Source organism: Labrus mixtus, chromosome 6, assembly GCF_963584025.1.
Source record: "Labrus mixtus chromosome 6, fLabMix1.1, whole genome shotgun sequence".
In the NCBI taxonomy this organism is placed as follows: domain Eukaryota; kingdom Metazoa; phylum Chordata; class Actinopteri; order Labriformes; family Labridae; genus Labrus; species Labrus mixtus.
In genome coordinates, this window is record NC_083617.1 from 27,610,686 (window position 1) to 27,619,241 (window position 8,556).

Consider the following 8,556-nt stretch of genomic DNA (forward strand, 5'->3'; position numbering starts at 1 on the left):
ACCCTAGTATCTCTCACCTCCCCCACCCCTCCCTTGACTAACAAGAAAAACTTCACACATTGAGGGGAAAAGTGTGAGCAAGCAACTCGGGAAAATTTCAGTGTCAGAGCTGCAGAGACTTTCAAGATTGCATGCGTGAAAACAACTTATTGAGATTGGTTATGGAACCTCTGCAGCAATCATCTGTTCCAGTGAAGGTGGTGTAACTGTGACACTATAGCTCCACCTTGTGGTAGGAGTGTGTATTGCATGTTTGATATTTCTCTCTCGCAATATACTCCAAACAAACCAGCAGACGCTTGTTTTTCTACTCTGAAGGATTAAGGTTTTTTTTTTTAATCCATTTGAAAACAGGCCCCTTTTTTTAGAGGATCATAACGGGATGTAGATCATGTGATTATAATAACAACAGTAAAACACACTCCTTAACTACTCTTTGCACAAGATTTAAAATGTGTTTTTTCTTCACCTCCCTCATTTACTAACCATTCTTAACCAAAAACATTTCTTAAACACATTCACCAAAGTTTTCTTATTTGAGAAGTCCTTTGCTCGGGACAAAATCAACGACCTTGAGAGTCTTCTTATTTGAGTGCTGATATGTGGGTACAAAATGATATGGTATACGTTTCTCTTAAATTGGCACTGAAATGGATAGCAAAATGTTGGTTGATTGATTGATTGATTGATTGATTGATTGATTGATTGATTGATTGATTGATTGATTGATTGATTGATTGATTGATGGGTCCCCCACCTCCAGATTGAACTGTTTTTCACTTTATCTGGAGTCCAGAGATCTTCTTCAGGTGATCATTTTTTAAAAGTGGGGGCCAAACCCCTATATATAGATTTTTTTACACCAATAGACTGATAGGCACTAAGATGGCAGGTGTGTTCAAACATTCAAAACATCCAGAGGTGAAACTAATCTACTGATCATCTCTCTATATCTTCCCTCTGCTGTTTTCATACGGCCCTGCACCTACTGTATGTGATGTGCATATTACTCCCTTTTCTCAGATTATTCTGATATCACTGAAATGCAGGGATACAGTGAGTACACAGAGGGTTAACCTCTATAGGTTTGGGTATTACACCATAGTCTGAACTGATGTGGAGCCTCATTGTTCATAAGGTAGTGTAAATCAAAGCTGGTGTGCCCTCTAGTGTTCATGAGCAGAAATTACATCGTTTATATATTTAAGGCTTAAAACGAAATTCCTTTTGAACGATTGTAAATCTGTGTTTGTTCTCGATTTTAGAGTTTATACAGTTTATAGACTATGTGAAATAACTGAATCCTTCTCTTTCAGACAGCCACATCCTCCCTCTTTATGAATGTATTACAGATTGTATATTTGGATGGAAGTTCACACAGAGAGAAAACACCCACTGTTTCAGCTTCCTCTGTACGTCTTTCCTCTTGGTGCCAAAGAAAACCAATGCACACACACACACACACCCGTTTACATGCACACACAACTGATAGAGCAAAACAGTGTTTTTGTAATCACTTTATTGTAGATTTTCTCCTTCAGTGTAAATAACAAGATTGTCTGAACAGTCTTTCCATTTCCTCCATCATTTTTATCCCTATTTCCTCCACTCCGTCCTTTCCCTGGACCCTGTCACACACTCTGATGTGTGTGTTTGTGTGTGTCCCTGCCCCAGTGGGACAGCCATGACCGAGGTCGCTGGGTCAGGGAAACTGTCCAATCAGAGACGTGCCGCTCCCTACTTCCTGTCCAGAATGGCGAGCATTCCCCAGCAGTTCAACCGAGGATGTCAGAGGAATCGCACAAATCCTCGCACACAGATTCTTTATTTACACAGGCTGTCGGCCAGTTTAATTTAAACCCTGATGATGTGCTCTCTAATGCTGCCGAGGAATTAGACACAAACTCCCACATGGAAAAAAATGTGAAACTGAAAGTTTCTGTTTTTTCATGTAAATCTGTGTGTGGTCAGAGAAAACTGAAAGGCTCCAAAAAGACGTGCAAAATGTTGCTTTATTTATGTTCAATTACAGACATTTAAACTCTTTTTCAGGACTTTAAAGGAAGAGAACAAACCTCCATGGTGAAATGATATGTTCAGCTTTACTTTTGTATTAAATGAAGGCTAACATGAAAAAAATTGACTCAGGTGGACTCAAAAATAAAAAAGGGATAAATGGTCAAGTCTGCGTCCGCATATCTGAGCTCAGCTGCTTTACTGACTTTGTGGCTTATTTGAAGTCATTTTAGTCAGATACACCATTACATTAAGGTTGCTTGTGCTCGTGCATAAACTGTACTGTGCTGAAGCACATATCTTTCTGTGCCAGGGCCAAGGAAGTGTACCGCGCTTTAGCATGGAACGGAGCACTCACACTAGTCAAACGAACTGGACTTTAGAGGTGGAGCGTGCTCGGGCATGGTACAGATTGCCTAGTGTGAGCGCGCCCTTAGTGTCACACCTTTAAATTCAAAACCCTCTTCTCGATGCTGAAACAGTGTTAAAGCAATGTTTAAATGACTGACTGAAACTAAAACGAGTGCCTTCATGATCCTCAAATGTTTCTTCTTGCAGATTTATAAGGAGATGCATTCAAAATGAGATTTGTAATGGAGGATTTGCTTTTATGGAAGTAAAATATACCTGCTTCATACAGTGATCTTTTGTTTTCTTTTTTGATTTAAATTAAAGTAACAATAACAAAATGTACAGGATGAATTTTATGAAAAAGTACCATTGATGATTATGAAATCGAGCTGAACATTTCTCCACAGCTGTGCGTTGAGTTCCTGAGGCAGGCAGGGCAAACAGTCCCACTCCCGGCCACCAGAGGGCGGACGCCGAGAGTGTAGGATGTTTACACTTCCTGGAGCTCAGAGGTCAAAAGGGCAACTTCAACACCTTGTATGCAGTTAGGTGATGATATGACACATTTCAAATATCTCTTAAAAGCCAAAAAGTACAAACACAGAACTTGGTTTCCTTTTCCTCTTACATTTGTATTTTTCCTACTGAGATGGATTGGGCCAAAAAATCTGCTGCGTTATTCTATTCCAATAAGCTGACAACAGATTTAGTTCCATATAAACGCTGCATTAGCCTCACATACGCTGCTGCAAGTGCTTGGTTTGAATGTAGAGGAGCCTGGGAGCTGATCTGTATTTCCTGGGTTTTCCAGCACCAAGGAAGGAACGCTGAGACTGTTTAGACAGAAATTGCGAGAAGCACAGCATGTTTTCATTCATGCTATGATGAATGTGGGGGAGGGAGAGGCTGTAATATTAGAAGGCTTCCTTCCTTCCTTATTTCCTTCCTTCCTTCCCTGTCTGCGGTCCTGTAGTGTACGTTACACCCACTTCCCCTCAGCGCACACTGATAGAACATTCTGATTGAACCATTCAGGAATACGTTCTCTTTTGTCTCCGCTCCCCTGTCTTCATGTTCTTCCTCAACTCTTCTCCCTTACTTACTTTCAACCCAACCCCCCCCCCCCCCCCCCCCCCCCCTCCCCCCTTCTCCCCCGTTGTCTTCTCTCGGGAGAGGATGGAGCCGCTCCCATCCACAGGGAACTAAATGGCCTGAGCAGAGACGACTGTAACTGCCTGTGATTTCTCCCTGGAATCTCACTCCTTTTCCTCCCCACAGTGATTTTAGCTCGGTCCCACTGGAATATATTTACACTTGGTATGAATTCAATCATCACCAATGATTAGATACAGCTCACTAATATGCAACATTTGCCTGTTTTCCACTTTTTTTAAATCTACAGTTAGTGAGTTTTAAGGTTTTTTTTAAACCTAAAAAAAGGAAATTAAAACCCCACCTTTAACTACATAAATATCCACTGTAGCTTTCAGTCTGACTTCCCCTTTAAACACTTTGAACTACTGGACCCGCCTTAGTTGTGCACACTCAAGTTTTTCTGTTTAATTATACATTATTGACAACGTTACAAATGTACAAACTTGTGTTTTTATCTCTAGACAGCTTTGTTCTAATTTGAAACAGTCCCACTGGAGCCATTTGTAGAAGTTTCTTCTTGTTCTGGGATGTAAACGGTTACTTTAAAGGAAGAATGTACAACATTTTACACATAAAACAGCAGAAATCATATATCCTGTGTAAATGTGTCTCAGAGTCATGACCGTCTACAATGAGTGAGAAGCTCAAGTCAGCTGTGTTGTTGTCAGAGCCGTGTTAACATGGACGGGACGGCCTTGTGTATAAAGCTGTTTTAGTCAAGGACTAGAGAAAAGAAGAAGAACATACTCACTGCTTATTTGGATGTCACGTAAGTGTGTTTAGATCACGGGTCATTCTGTGTCAATTGACATGCAATGTGAAGCTACGAGCTAATCAAAGTGTGCTAACATTAGCATGCTAACACAACAATGCAGGACACAGGCGATTGCAGCTCGAGCACAAGGACCATTTTGTCCACCGCTTGAGCTTAACTCCTCCTAGCAAGCGCGAAGGGAGTGGGGTTGGAGGTGGCGTAGTCTGACGGAGGTGTGGCCAAACATCAGTTTGTTTTGGTTTCATGCTGTAGCTCAAGGCCGACATCTACTGGATCAAAAGGTCGCACATTCGTCCTTTAATGTTTTAGTCATAAAACGGATGGCAAAAGCTTTACAAATGAAAACTTCTATGAATCCACCATTTTCCTTTAACCTGGTTATCTCGTTATATCATACAATTATTTTCCTTTTACAGCCTCTCAAGCATTGTGTGTGTGTGTGTGTGTGTGGGCACATCACACTCTGTTGGAGAGTACGCAGCAGGTGAAGGGTAGCGATGGTACTAGCAGTTGGCTGCTGCAAACATCCGACTGAAAGCCCAAGAACTTAACACCAGCTTCCAGTCAAGGATGTTTACAGTAGCCCTGACTGCCAACCAGCCAGTGGACGACACAGCACCTGTGAACAAAGAGAATATCATCAATATGAGATGATTTTACCAGCTGGAAAAACAACAACCAATAGTATTGCATAAACTGATTTTCATTGAACTGTATAATGATCCACATCAAATTTCAATATTCCTAGGCCACCTAGCGTTTTTTTCCAGGGACAGAAAAGCGTTGGCTGTGCGCTCGGGAGAAGAAAAGCGCTGCACTTCCGTCCTGTCTCTATGACAACAGTCTGTTGACAGTCTGCTGGATGACCGACACTGCTCCGTTACTTTTTACTGCATGTTTTATATTTGAGATTGTTTAGACACAGAGCAAAGAGGATGTGGATAAAAGACACGATCTCCAGGCGGCAAAACTACAGGGAAAAGAGCGCTGGTGACGACAACAGCCCCTTTCTGGAAAGTTGAACGTTTTTAACTTGAGCGCTCGGAGCAGCTGCACAAACGAGAAACGCTGGGTACTACTTTGTTTTTCTGCTGCAAATGCTGTCTCCTCGTCGGAAACAAATGAAAAAAGAAAAAACCGCTAGGTGGACACGGGGCCTTAATTTTCACATGTATTTGCATTAAATACAAGCACAGTGGAATTTATTTGCCTTTGTCCTCTAGCAGCGCTGAGACAAGATGAAATAAGAAGAGAACACTAGCGCTGTAGGGAACTTTACAGACGGCATGCAGTGGTGACTGTGCCATCTTGGATCTACAATCAAATGAGACTTATTTTTCTGTTTATGCAACTTCAATGTTATTTTAAAAAACACATAAACAATAAAAAATATGGGGAGAAAATGTACAACTTCACAAAGATGAACAGTTGGTGTTCTGAAAGTCGCAGAATGCAAAACATTTTGATCAAAACATACAGAAGAGTCTTGTTTTACATGAAGCATCCACTGAAGCTTTTACCACCAACGCTAACTGTTTGCCTTGAGCCAAATGTTTGTATTAGGGTACTTTATGGAAACAAACTCTCACTCACATCGTCTCCAACAAATTGACTGTGGCTTCCTAAAGCATTTTTCTTATCTCTGGAGGCCCAGGAGAATCAACAGCTGTCTCATATTTCTTTGTTATGGATTTTTAACTTTTCAACTTATCAAAAGAAACATGCAAGCAACTGTCCAGTCATGTTACTAACCTTCTGCAGAAACATATTACACACAAAACTGCAGAAGTAAGGTGTTGTGAAACCGTTCATATAGACTGTAATGTTTGTAAGCAGCCTTCATTCTCCCGTTGTAACAGTAAAGACTCGGTGCTGAGCAGTAACCAGTGTCGTTAATGGTTTCCACCATGTTTTCTTTCTCTGGCTTTGTTGTCCAGTAAGCATTTTATCAGCATGTGACATTCCTCAACCTTAACTCCCAACCCACACACACACATACGCACACACATATTTACCATGTAAACACAACTCAGCCTTTCTGTTTAGCCTTCATACACACTCCCACAGCTCAGCATACACACAACAGACACGCACGCACGCACGCACGCACGCACGCACGCACACACACACACACACACGCACACACACACACACACACACACACACACACACACACACATCTAATTACTTGTTCACACGCAAATGAGTGTGGAGGACTCCCATCATGCCCTTTGTGACCCTGCTCCCCCAACCCGAACGCTCACTTCCTGTTTCTCTCGTTGCATTTCCCATCGTCTTTTTCCTTAAAGTACCACAAAACACACACACACACACACACACACACACACACACACACACACACACATTAAAGTCTCAGTACCAATATTTGTGTACAATACAAACTCCTCATTGCACACCTCTACCTGGCATGAAGCAGAACTAAATTAAATGTTTGAATGACGGAAAGTCACCTGAAGTGGGCCTTTTTGCTTGTGTGTGTGTGTGTGTGTGTGTGTGTGTGTGTGTGTGTGTGTGTGTGTGTGTGTGTGTGTGTGTGACATAGAGAGAGCGAGAGGGACAGACAGAAAGAGTGAGAGAACTGAGAAAGACAGCCTAGTGTGTGTAAGACTTTGCATGTCTTTGTGAGCATGAATGTGCCTTTGTGTGTGTGTTTGTATAAGTCTGTGTGTGTGACAAAGAGAGAGAGTGTGTGTGTGTGTGTGTGTGTGTGTGTGTGTGTGTGTGTGTGATAGAGTTGTAAGTGAAAGAGCAGGAGAGCATGTAATCACATGTGTGTCCTGTGCTGAGATAAAGACAGGAATGCCTTTTCCCCCCTCCGTTGCCTCCCTCTCTTTCACTAACGAAGAACGAAAGTGTCAAACTACTGTAAAACAAGTGTGCTTTTTACCCAGTGTGTTACAACCATATCAAATGTGAACCGCAAAGCTTGGAGTCCCTGACGTTACCTGCCACACAGGATGTAACTGAGCTATTTAAACTGGAGACGTCATTTTATTTGTCAGGAGAGATGCTCTGATCAGGTCACATTTGAAAGGATCAGTACTGACCAAAGTCATTCCATTTAAAATATGTATTTGATGTGTTTGATGAGCATTTTATATCTCATAGGTTACACTGATCCTGTTTTGACAACCTGTTAGCAAAATCATTTTCCTTGGTGCAGATCAAAGACTGTAGCCTATTTAACAAAAGTTCCTTAAAACTGCATTCTTTGTAACGGCCAGCAGGGGGCAACTCCACTGGTTGCAAAAAGATGTATGAAGGTAGGTACGACAATGACTCTACTACTCTGTTTATTTTTACCAAAGCAAACATTATACTCATTATATTATAGTCTCAGTCAGTAGTCTCCAGTCTTCTTAATACGGCATGTTCATTTTTTTGTTTTGTTAATAATGGTCAAATTTAGAGTAAAATAAATACAAGACTGGTGGACATCAGCGTAACTTTGTCCATTTCTTTTTCCAGCGAAGTATCCAGACCCCAGACGTTTGAATCTGACATCTCCATTGACTGAATTATATTTGGCATTGTCACATGCAAATGGAGTTTCTCAGGTGACAAAACTAATGAGTTGAATAACGAGTGGTTACAGTGTTACTGTACGTTGTCTTTCAGCTGTAGAAAGCCACTATCTTTTCCCACAGCAACTCCCATTTACCAACCCTCAACTAAATATTATTCTAAAACCCCCCGGGGGAAAAACCCGTATATCAGCTTTGATTAAAAAAAACTTCAAGTGAAATTAGAGTTCTCATAAACTTCAAATGGAGTGAGACGTCTGGATGGCCAGTCAATATCAGGACCCCTCTGATTGTCTGACTTTTGAACGAAAATGCGGCTAAATTTGGTATTTCTGAGCGGTTACTTTAAAGTGTCATATTCTAATTTAATCAATTCATAAAGTGTATCAGAACAGTCCTTAACATGAACAAAATATTTAAGTCTCTTGCCATACTAGCTAGTAGCTCTGAGAGACCGTACTGTAGTTTTGCATAGTAGTGTTTTGTGATAAATTAGCTTGCTTACTTAAAGCAGATGATGCCATCTTCAAGCAGAGTCAGGCTAACCTCTTCCCCTTTTTTAAAGCCTTTGTGCTAAGCTAAGCTAACTAGCTGCTTACTCTCACCTATTAGCTGGTTAGCATCTCACATCTAACTATGGCATTTATTTTGCATTTTGCTCAAACAAAATGAAGGAAAAGGTAAAAAACACTGTGTACAGAGGAGGAAAACTCT